This window comes from Microtus pennsylvanicus, chromosome 1 (assembly GCF_037038515.1).
Source record: "Microtus pennsylvanicus isolate mMicPen1 chromosome 1, mMicPen1.hap1, whole genome shotgun sequence".
Lineage (NCBI taxonomy): Eukaryota > Metazoa > Chordata > Mammalia > Rodentia > Cricetidae > Microtus > Microtus pennsylvanicus.
Window position 1 is genome coordinate 98,220,241 of NC_134579.1, and position 12,438 is coordinate 98,232,678.

Below are 12,438 nucleotides of genomic sequence, written 5' to 3' on the forward strand. Positions count from 1 at the left end.
ACCACTGAGCCACACCCCAGTCCCTCCCTGGGGGATTCTAGGTAGGGGCTCTACCACTGAGCCACACCCCAGCCCCTCCCTGGGGGATTCTAGGCAGGGGCTCTATCACTGAGTCACACCCTAGCCCCTCACTGGGGATTCTAGGCAGGGGCTCTACCACTGAGCCACACCCTAGCCCCTCCCTGGGGATTCTAGGCAGAAACTTTACCACAGAGCCACACCCCAGCTGCACACTAGAGTGTGATGGGTATGTAATACACAGGAGCTGCCTCAAAACAGGGTTAAAGTACTAGTGACTCTCTGAAAAGAACTCAAGACCAAATTAGAAGAAAAATAAAACAAAGTATCTCATTTAACTTAAATTAAGATTTAAGATAAGGGGCTGGAGAAAGAGCTCAGAAGTTAAGAGCATTGAGTGTTCTCCCAGAGGACCTGGGTTCAATTTCCACCACCCACATGGCAGTTCACAACTGTCTGTAATTTCAGTGTAGTATGACACCCTCACACAGATACATGTAAACACCATAAAATTAACAACAAAAAGATTTAAGTTAAATCTCATTTAACTTTACCTTCTCGATGTCAGGATTTCCAAACACAGTCCTGTCAGTGGTTAGAGTGTCGATGTCTAAAGTTAGGAAGACAAGCAAAGCCACACAAAAGATAAAATGAGAACATTTCCTGGACTCCAGTGTAGCTGCACTGTGGACACTTGTGTGTGTAAGAAAGAAGAATGGTCCATTTCCAAAGGAGACATGCGACAGCTTAGGTCCAGACAACAATGATAACAGAACCCCGAGGACCCTGCTAGCACGTGCTAATCTAACTAGCCCTCAACAAACTAAAGGGTTAGAAGGAAAAAAGTAAATTATTGGAGCAGGAGCGATGACTCCGTGGTTTTGAGCACTGGCTACTCTTTCAGGCCAGATTTGATTCCCAGCACCATCATGATGGCTCGTAACTGTTTGGTTGGATGCTCCACCCCAGCCCCCTCCCCTGGGAGTTGCCGCAGTCCAGAATCCACCTCCAAGAAAGCCTGCCAAATGGTGACCCCTCCCCAGAGAGGATATAGACCACTCTCACAGGGTATTTAAACTGTCTCCCACAGGACGAACATGTGGTCTTTCCAGTTCTCCTTTCCCCCCTCAATGCCCCCTCCATCTTTCTGCCAAGGGGGCCTTACAGCCCCCACCCCTATCCCCCTCCACTCCTCCACTCCCCCCACCCCTTCACTCCCCCACCCCTGGGAAAGCTGGCATCCATTAAACCTGGGCTTTTTCTAATTCAGTTTGATTTGGTCTAATTTTGATTATTGCTTTGGCAGAGAGGCTTATCCGGCCATAAAAATTTTACAATAACCATCTCCAGTTCCAGGAGACCTGAAACCCTTTTCTTGTCTCCACAGGCCTTGCATACAGGTGGTGCACATACATACAGGCAAAATGTTCATACACACACAGCCAACTAAATAAATCTAATTTTAAAAAAATTTATCAATGTCTGCTTGCCTGCAGACTTGACAAAGTCATGACAAATCCTTATAATAAGTGGGTTAGGGGCTGAAGAGATTGCTCAGTGATTGAGTGATTGCTTCTCTCTGGCAGAGGACCCCAGTTTGGTGGGCACTATACAACACCTAGTAACTCCGGTTCCAATGGAAACAATGGCCTCTTCTGGCCTCCATTGGCATAAGCACCTGCACACATATAGCATACATTCACATAGATACACACACCTACAAAAGAACAAAAAATAAAAATAAAGCTAGTTGTGGCAGTGCACACCTTTAATCCCAGCACTTGGAAGGCAGAGGCAGGCGGATCTCTGTGAGTTCGAGGCCAGCCTGATCTACAAGAGCTAGTTCTAGGACAGGCTCCACAGCTACAGAGAAACCCTGTCTCAAAAAAACAGGAAAAAATAGAAAAAGAAATGGACAAATAAGACAGGCGTGGTGGTACACACTTTAAATTCCAACACAAAGGAGGCAGAGGAAGGTAGACTTCAGTGAGTTCAAGGTCAACCTGGTCTACATAGTCAGTTTCAGGAAAATCAGGGGTACATAGAGATACTCTGTCTCAAAACATACAGAAAGAAGAATAAGAAGAGGAAAAAGAAAGGGAGGAACAGGAGGAGGAGTCAAAGATGTGTGGCAGAGAGAAAAGTAAGACCCAGTATATTATTCAGGGTTCTCTTGAGTAAAGTAACAAAACTTATAGAATGAATGTGTGTTGGTGTGGGACAATTCTATATTCTGTAAATTATGTTTTAAATAAATGCTGATTGGCCAGTAACCAGGCAGGAAGTATAGGTGGGACCACCAGACAGGAAGTAGAAGCAGGTCAATGAGAACAGGAGAATTCTGGGAAGGAGGAAACCCATTCCTGCCCAGTCCTGTCCAGACACTGAAGAAGCAGGATGTGACCTGCCCCTCTGAAAGAGGTACTGGCCATGTGGCTAACATAGATAAGAATAATGGGTTAATATAAGTTATAAGAGCTAATACAAAGCCTGAGTTAATGGGCCAATCAGTTTATATCTAATGTGTGTGTGCATGTATGTATATGTGTGTGTATATATATATATATATATATGTACATGTATGTATGTGTGTGTGATTTAGATGCATATATATATACACATAGGGAATTTATTAGAATGACTTACAAGCTGTGACTTACAGTGTAGTGAATTACAATGGCTACTGATGAATGGAAGGTCCAAGAATCCAGTAGCTGTTCAGTCCACTAGGCTGGATGTCTCAGATGGTCTTCAGTAAACACTGGACTTGTAAGGAAGTAGGCTCTACTGCCAGTGAAGGAATAAATGGACTTGCCAATGAGGCAGGAGCAAGCAAGCAAAGAGCAAAGGCTTCATTCTTCCATGTTCTTAAATAGACTTGCAGCAGAAGGCATGGACCTGAATAGAGGTGGGCCTCGTCACCTCAAAAGATCTGTATTAAAGATATGTCTTCCCACTGCGAAGATCTGAATTAAAAGTGCATCTTTCCATTTAAGTAATCAAAAGTCCCTCATAGGTGTGCCCCTTCATTTTGGGGTTTCAATTAATTCCAGAGATAGTGAAGTTGACAAGCAAAAATAGCCATCACACTCCCCAAACTCCTTTTTAGTCATGGTGTTTTATCACAGGAATAGAAGCCATAATTAAAATGGGTGGAAATGGATTGCTTCATGTTGGGGAATTGTGGGCCAGCACAACCAGCATGGCCTTGAACTCTTGATTCGACTCCTCCTTCTTCCTCTCTTGCAGGTTGGAATTACAGGTCAGCGCTATCATATCTGGGGCTGGGTACCCACCGAGAAGACTAAATGGACTCGGGTTTAAGCCAATGGAAAGTCTTTATTAGCTGACTGGGGAATGTGCTTGTTTCCCTACTCAGAAGGCTGGGAATGGAGGTAGGTAATATTCGAGGTGATCCTTGTGCTATCTGTATGACTGAGACCACACCAGATTCTCCCCTAAACTCTTACCATAACACATGTACCCTATCCAAAGAGTCCATCCTCATGGAAAATCCCGGTGTAGCCTTGAGTCTTTCTAAGGGTGAGCTTTTAAGCGTAGAAACCAAAACATGTTCTGGGTTGGTATACTTCAGTTGACAGGAGCTGTTAGCCAGAAGCAGAACTACAGAATCCATAAAAGCAAGGTTAGTACTTTTAGAGACTTTCCCAGAAGTTTGATTAGTTAGGTCTTTGTTTTCATTTTGACAGGTGGTGTTATCTATAAACTGAGCTTTATGGGCTAAACTTACTTCCATCGTGGAGTCAGTTGTAATAAAATCTGGGAGCCTACAGAGACCTGGAGGCCTGTTACAGTCCCCAGTCACGTTAGCCAAATTGTGGACTCACACTGCTCTAAAGTTTAGTTGGTCTTAAGAACCATTAATTAGACTTAACCCTTTGTTTTTCATAATTGGCCATAGAATTGAAGAAGCAAGATCCCCACTGTTAATTTCATCAGAATGAAAATTATAGACCCAGCCAGTGCTGACAGCAGAGTGGTTAGCCAGTGGGAACAAAAAAACAAACAAACAGAGATTCATACCAGTTATCTGATTTATGTCTTTGTCTCTTTTCCTTGTAGTCCATAGTCCTTATTAAAATGTATTTTCCAAGGCTAGAGAGTTGGCTTAGTGGTTAAGAGCACTGCTTGCTCTTCCAGAGATCCTGAGCTCAATTCCCAGTGACCACATGGTTACTCACAACTATCTGTAATGAGATTTGGCACCCTCTTCTGACCAGCAGGCATACATGTAGACAGAACACTATATACATAATAAATAAATAAATAAATGTATTTCCCATTATATAAATCATCAATAGAAACATATTTAGTAAACCAGCAGTACATTGCCAAAGTCCAGCTTTAGCTGTGTTCAGGTGCCAAAGAGGAGGTGTGGAGTGTTGGGGAAAAAAGGGGATGAATGCAAATCTGAGGGTTCAGCAGCTGTGTCTCTCAAGCAGAGAGACTCTTTATTTATCTAGCATAATGACTACAAAAGTCATTTGGCAAGTTTCAGAGTCTCAGATCTCTTTCTCACTTCCCCATTAAATGTTCAAAGTGAAAATGCAAAGTACAAAACAGACAGTCTTATCTGAAACAATGCCTTCGGACAGCATCTGTCAAATCAGGAAATCACGAGATTTTTAGGGTCTGCAAAGCATAGACCTGTGTTTTTACAGCCCATTTCTAGGCTGGCTGTTCGTGCAGTTACAACTTGCTAGCCAGTCTGCAAATAGTTTTGCCTTAACCAAGTTACCTGTAGAATCATTTGATGTCTTCTAAAATGCAAGTTTTACAAAATCTCATAAGAAGCATTTAACTGGCTGTTTATAATGTTTTTCAGTTCTTTAGGGTTGGGGGTTGGGGGCTTGAGACAAGGTTTCTCTGTGGCTTTGGAGCCTGTCCTGGAACTAGCTCTAGTAGATCGGGCTGGCCTCGAACTCACAGGGACCCACCTGCCTCTGCCTCCCCAGTGCTGGGATTAAAGGAGTGTGCCACCACTGCCTGGCTCAGTTTCTTAGTTTTATAATAGGGTCTGTTCTTTTCAAACACTCCCAGAAAGGAATATCCTGGTGTCTCATTGTTTTTCCATCAACTCATACCATTTTTATTCCCCCTGTAAAGGCTCCAGCATAGGGCAGTGGATAAACTTGTGACACCTTATATCCAGAGCTGAGCAAGGCATTTCTCAGAATCTACCCAACTGATACCATAATCCTTGGGGCACAAGGAAGACTCTTCTGTGACTCTCTTTTCAGGCCAAGACCCCCAGCCTTCTACCCAACTGGAGAGGATCTATAAAAACCGGCAAGTACTTGTACCCTCCCCCAGTGTTAATTCCACTGAGAGAGAATAAGACCACTACGAATTTTTTAAGCCAAGCTTTATTAAATATTGGCCAGAAGGATGGACACTAGCCAGGTCCATACCTGGGATCCCCACAGAATGGCCTCAAATTACTTTAGTCAGGTGCTTATAAAGGCAAAACCCACAGAGCTATGTACCTCATGCCTTCCCCCAATTGGGGGTGAGCACACATTCTGACTTACACATCCAATCAGAGGTGAGCACACATCCTGACGTACTTCCTGCCTATGGACCCCTCTTACGGCTAGAACAGGTATTATACTAGAGCCCCCATGGAGAAATGTTGTAAAAATCGAGGTCTCTCTTTTACTCTCTGAGCAGGTTTTGCAGGACACTCTGTAGGGTCTCTGCAGACACCAGAGTCCTTAGAGTAACTCTGCAGGTGAGGCAAATAAGAAGTCCAGTTCGACAAGACTCAGTTGCCTGTGTGCCTTTAAGCTTCCACAGTCTGACACCAGGCAGTTGATTTTAGGCATCTTGAAGTGCTGTACAATTTGGGGAAAAGTTTTCTGTGTGCACAAAGATGCAGAATTACATCAAACTTTTTTCAAAGTACGTGTCATGTTTTCCATGAGGATGGACTCTTTGGATAGGGTACATGTGTTATGGTAAGAGTTTAGGGGAGAATCTGGTGTGGTCTCAGTCATATAGATAGCACAAGGATCACCTCGAATATTACCTACCTCCATTCCCAGCCTTCTGAGTAGGGAAACAGGTTACACATCTGTTGTAGGGAGGCTGCTTGTTCATTTCCTGGCTGCCCAGACTCCCGAAATAACCACACAGAAACTGTATTAATTAAATCACTGCTTGGCCAACTATTTAAGTCTATTGCTAGCTAGCTCTTATGTCTAGAATTAACCCATATCCATTATTTTATATTTTACCATGAGCCTTGTGGCCTATCAGCAAGGTTTCACCATGTCTGGCAGCTCCATGGCTTCTACCCTGACTCTGCCTTCTCTCTTGCAGCATTTAACTTAGTTTTCCCCATCTAACTCTACTCTACCCTATCAGGCCAAGCCAGTTACTTTATTAACCAATGGTATTCACAGCATACAGAGGGGAATCCCACATCACCTCCCCTTTTCTGTTTAAATAAAAAAGGAAGGCTTTAAATTTACCATAGTAAAATTACATATAACAAGACAGATATTAAACAAGAATTATAGTTAAATATTTATATCTACTTTATATTTTATCATAACTAAAGAAAACTATAACTATAAATTCTTCAACCCCATCAAAGACTCCAGAAGTAATATTACATAAGTAAACAGGAATTGCATTGTAAGAAACTTCCAAAACTCTAGAAATGACAGAGACATCTTGCTGCCTGGACAATCATCCAAAATTCTTGCATAGCATTGGGGCATCCATCTTCATCCTACAAGCCCATAGTATCCAGTATACTTTTCCATGAAGCAGAAAATTTTGAAGACAGTTCTGCCTATATTGGCAGTTTACCAGTTACTTTCTTCTGTATCCTGCAGAATGTCTAGCAGACTCTTTCATGATGCAGGAACCTCAAAGGATCATCTCACCTTTAGGCAAGTTTAGCAGTCATTTCTCTGTGGGTCCTGCATGTCCAGTTCACACAACATAATATCAAGCAGTCCAGTCAAGAGCAGTTTCTTACCCAAATGGCTAGCAAACTCCACAAGAAGCCTCTTCAATGCCCATCTTCCTCTTTAGGTAATTGGTGCTGCCGGGAGCAGATGTGTCTCATGTCATGAATAGTCCTAACTAATTTAAATACTTTAAATGCCATATTCTGAAGGTCTCTGAAAGATTTGAAGAATACCTAACTGAAATACGTCTTTATATATCTAGAAAATCTAATTAACATGATACAAATTTGACTATTAAAGATGACTCTCTATTAACATATTTCTTAATTATACATTACATTTTTAAATGAACTGCACAAACACAATACTTTAATGAAAAACAGAAATACACATATAATAAAATTGACCTTAAATTTGTATCAATAAACCAAGATCCATACCAATGTAAATCTCTATAGTATATCCCCCTTTAAATGTAAACAAACATTTGTAAACAATATTTTGGAATTTGGGTGTAGTTATCTCCAAACTGCTTCCTGCTTTTTGTTGAGCAAAGTAATTTTTGGGGGGTATTCACAGCAACCTTCCGGGAGTCTTGGTCCACCAAACCACATTAGTCTGGATGGATTCCACAGGTTCTCATCCTTTGTAGAAACAAAAGAAGAACCTCTTTTCCAAAGCAACATAGCCTTAGACTCAAAATCTGAAGATACCTTTTGTCGATTGCCTTGGCGGGCTACTTAGTCTAGGGTTAGTAACCCGCCGGGCAGTTTAGTTATTCCAGGGTCACGGAGAGGCACTACCTGGAAGATATGGGCTAGGAGACAGGAAGAAGGCCATGCAAAGTTTGTCAAAGCCTCCGTTTATTAGGGAAGAGATACAACCTTTTATAGGGCAAGGAGTTGGGGGATGGGCACAGGGTTCTGGGCTCCTGCCGCGTGGTTCACGTTGGTCACATGGTCCTCGTTGGTCACGTAGGCAGGAGGTTATCTTCAGTCAGGTCACTGTAGGCCTGGAAGTTGACACACCTAGCTCCCTAGATAGTTGGGAATGTGGGGTGGGTTCCGCTAACAGATAGCTCTCATTAACAGCCAATTTGGGTGTGGGGTAGGCTCTGTCATTAGAACCATTCTTAACACAATTAGGGGTGTGGGGTTCTCTGCAGACTCCCCAGGGTGATGGTTCCTGTAATGATTTTAGGAGGAAATTGGCTCCTGACAGATCCCCCTTTCTTTTATAAAGACAGGCAGCTATTAAGTGAAGGGCATCAGGTCAGAGTCCAACCAAGGTGTCAGATCTAAAGGAGAAGTGACTGGGGCAAGGAGAGACCCTCCTCTCGAATGGTGAAGCAATTTACCTCTCCTGGGAACAGAGGGGTGCCTTATAATTCTTAGGTCGAGTGGGGACCAGGTCTTTATCCCCCTTACCCGTCCTAGGATTCCCAGTATCCTGTCTTAGGTTGGGGGAAGTCCTGCCACAAGTCACCCGTCCTTGGAGCTCCTCAAATGAAAGGTATCTAGCGAGATTTAAAATAAACAGATCACAGGGAGTCCTGTCTTAGGCTATGTGGAGGGCATTCCTCGTGCCTGGCACCATGCCATTGTTGAGCCGGCCAGTACAGCCTCTGTATGGTGTGCTGTTCAGGCGAGGATCCACACTAACTCCCGTCATTGGGCCCCTGTGTCTATCACTAATGAAAAGGCTGTGAGTAGCTCCTCAAACAAAATATAATGATATAATTTTGGGCACCAATAACTCCATCTTCCAGACAAGAAGAAAGGGCATTTTCCAAACCCAGTATTCACCTTAAGTCTGGCTTTTGGTATATCTCCTTCCAAAATGCCTACTCCAACATGAAATTACGAGTGCTGCCTGCCAACAATTAGGGCAGTGTAAAAGGGATCAAAATCTAAAATTCTTAGCATATGCATTAAACCCAAACATTCTACAGCGTGTGTCAAACTTTTCCCAACATCTATAAGCAGTTATAAGTATCAGGTCAATTGCAGTAAGAGCACAATGACATACATTGTTGTTATCAAATATCACCAGTTCCAGTCTCTGAGCAACAGTGACAGGAACCTCAATCTTTCCCCTTCTTAAGTGAAGAGAGGTTAATATTTTAATTAAAATGAATTTTGTGTCCCAAAGATTAAAACTGTCTGATGTTTAGCCCGCATCAGAAGCAGCTCAGCATTTGTGCTTTAGGGCAGGTGGGATTCCTGAGTGAGGTGAGCTGGAGTCAGCTATCTGAAGCACATCCTGGCACTTCTCAGGTGGGTCTCCCTGGACTCTCTAGGGGCAGAATTGACACCCTGCAGAGTGGGGTAGCAGGTTCTGTTATCAGGCACTCCTCTCCTTGGGGGCAGGAAAGGCCGGACCAAGGACCTCTCCCCAGTCTCCTCTGGAACTCCTCTGTGGGCATCTGCAGCCTCGACATCAGATCCAGCTTTTATTTTCTTTCTGTGAAAAAAGCATAAACATATCCTCGACCCCAAATATATATAGGTCGGGTTTTTTCATAATGCATTGCAAGGGCTTTTCCACCTTGCCTTAGCAAAGGTCAGCTTGGTGTTATCACGCCAGATCCGTTTGCGTTAGGATCTGCTTGCAACCTTTTATGAGTTGCTTTCAAGGAGCCTTGTTACGCTCCACAATTTCTTTTTTATTAGCCATATATGCAGCTCTTCCATTGGAAAAGCCATTTGTAAAATTTAGCATAAAATCCTTTAAGGGATTTTTTTGCTATAACATTAGCAAAATACAGGTGTGTGAATTGTAGCAATGATCTGGGAAAATATTATTGTTTTTGCTTTTGAATGGAGCAAAGACAATTGTCCAGGAATCAATCTTAAAATTATCAATGAATCTATTGTTTAGTATAAGAAACATTGATCATAGTCAATATTTTGTCAGACCAATTTTCAGCTTTTATCCTGCCCTTTTATATTAGACAGGCTACTGTTTTAAATTAAGAGTTTAATATCTTAACTGGCAAAACTGAGAAGGTTTAGCCATAAACAGCCTTTTTTATAAAACTGTTGTAGAATAAGTTTTACATTTAATATACACATTTGTCATAGGTGAATTATAATTAATATACTGTATTTGTTGATTATTGTATACTTTACCTGCTTGAGTACCTGTTAGGCAGCTTTCTTTAAGCTCTCTATTGGAAACTTTTTTTTTGTAAGAATTTTACCTAGCGGCTCAAGGTCTCCCATAAGAATATTATAACTAGGGCTTTAACCATTGTATATCTAATTAAAAGTTTTTAAGCAATCCCCCTCTTAAGTTTTAACTCTGCCTTGCAGATAGGAAAATGGAAAAGTGAAGCATTTTTTGACTAATAATGCTGGCCTCATTAGACACCAACATGTAGAAGAATGAAAATAGATCTACATCCATCTCCATGTACAAAACTTAAGTTTAAATGAGCCAAAGGCCTCAGAATATAAAAATTATGTTGAACCTTACAGAGAAAAATTTTTGAAGCACATTTTGCCACATCTCAAACACAGCCTCAGTGACATAAACATTTGGAGAAACCATAAATCTCCTGAACTGAGAAACTTTTTGTATAACAAGTGGGAAAAGATCTTTACTTATCATAAATCCATTCCAAAAATATATGAAGAACTCAGGAAATTAGTTATTAAAAATTTTAATCCCAAAAAATATTTGTTATAGACCTAAACTGAAAACTCTCAGACGAACTTAAAAATGACTGAGACACTTAAAAATGCTCAAACATAACAACCTTTAGCCATCAGAGAAATGCAAACCAAAACTCTGAGACTTTATCTTATCCTTGTAGAAATGACCAAGATTAAAAATTATTATTAACAATTTATGCTTAAGAAAATGTGGGTAAAGAAAAAACTTTTATTGCTGGAAGTGTAAACTGGTGCTGGAAGTGCATATTGACAGTCACCTTTGGATCACACATAGTATTGAAAAACCTGAACAAACCAGACTCTCCCAGCAGGAAGAAAAGAACCAAAAATCCAGGGCTAGCCGCTTCAGCCCTAGGAACTGCCCTAGGAACCAGCTGAAGACAAAGCCAGACCTTAACCTGGAAAAACAGGTTTTCCAGCTGCAATTATCACAGTACTGTTTTAGGAACTAGGGGATTACAACCTTGGGAGTGGTCCCGAGGCAGGAGAGCTGTCCTCCTGCAACCACCACAGGATTTTTGGAATTTATGACCCTCCCAGACCACTGGGGTGTGGCCCCTTTCCTCAAAAAATTCTTTCTCCCGGTCACTGGGGTTCGAACTCCTCCCCCACCAACCAAGGCCACGTGTGCGACCTCAGCAAGGATGGTCTCTGGCGAGCTATGGGGCAGCTGCGCCATCCCAAGACCTGAGTGAGAGTCTCCCCAGCATTGAGGGACCCTCATTCTGTCTATTTTTTTAAATTAGGCAAATATCTACCTCAAAACTTAGCAATACCCCTTTTGGGCCTAAATACAAAGATGTTTGACCAAACCACAAGGACACGTGCTCAGCCATGCCCATAGCAGAACCATTTTATCATAGCCTAGAATCTGAAAGTAACCCAGATGTACCTCTTTTACATCTAGGATAAATGAGACATCATCCTTTTTAATATTCATGAATACCACAAAATACAGAATACAGGACAGAAGTTTTGGGTCCTGTCATCTCTGCCTGTGAAGGCAGAAATGTTTTTTATTTTTAACCATTATCGTTTGTTAGAGTGTAACTTTGGCCCTTGATAAATTTAATTAAGAGGCCTGAGTCTCAGCATTCCACCTTGAAGCCACACCTGGCAGCAGGAAAGGACCTCAAGCTGAAACAATACGACTCCTACCCAAGAGTGGGCCGTACAAATGGAAAAACTTGTAGGATAAGAACTTTAAATCTTGAAAGATCCCCTACTTTCTTGCGAAAGCAGAAGAAACACAGCAAAAATGACGATTTCACTGAAAGCAGTTTACAGATTCAGTGTAAATGTCCATTAAAAATTATAGCAACATTCCTCACAGAATTCACAGATTTAATGTAAATGTTCATTAAAATTATAGCAAAACTTTTCACAGAACTCAAAAGAACAATATAGAACTCAAAAGAACAATCCCCAACCTTATACGAAAGAAATAAAAACTCAGGATAGCCTAAACAATTCTAAAAATCCTCTGAATATATCACAATCTTTGATTTTAAAACTTTTTTACAGAAACACAGTACTGAAATTAATCTACCTTAGATATAAACTTATGTACCTACAAACTAAAGATTTTTGACCAAGAAGCAAGATTTTTAAAATGGAAAAGAAGCATATTTACTGTCCTAAATGAAGCTGCAGCTTTTTGAGTCTAGATTCCTGTATAGCAAACCTGCCTGTCAGCTTTCGCTCCATGTGGCAGGGGGTTAAAGACATAGGCTCTCTAGCCCTAGCAGCCAGCCTGCTTGGCAGGCGTAGCTGTGTGGATTGTACCCTAACTTCTCGAGGGA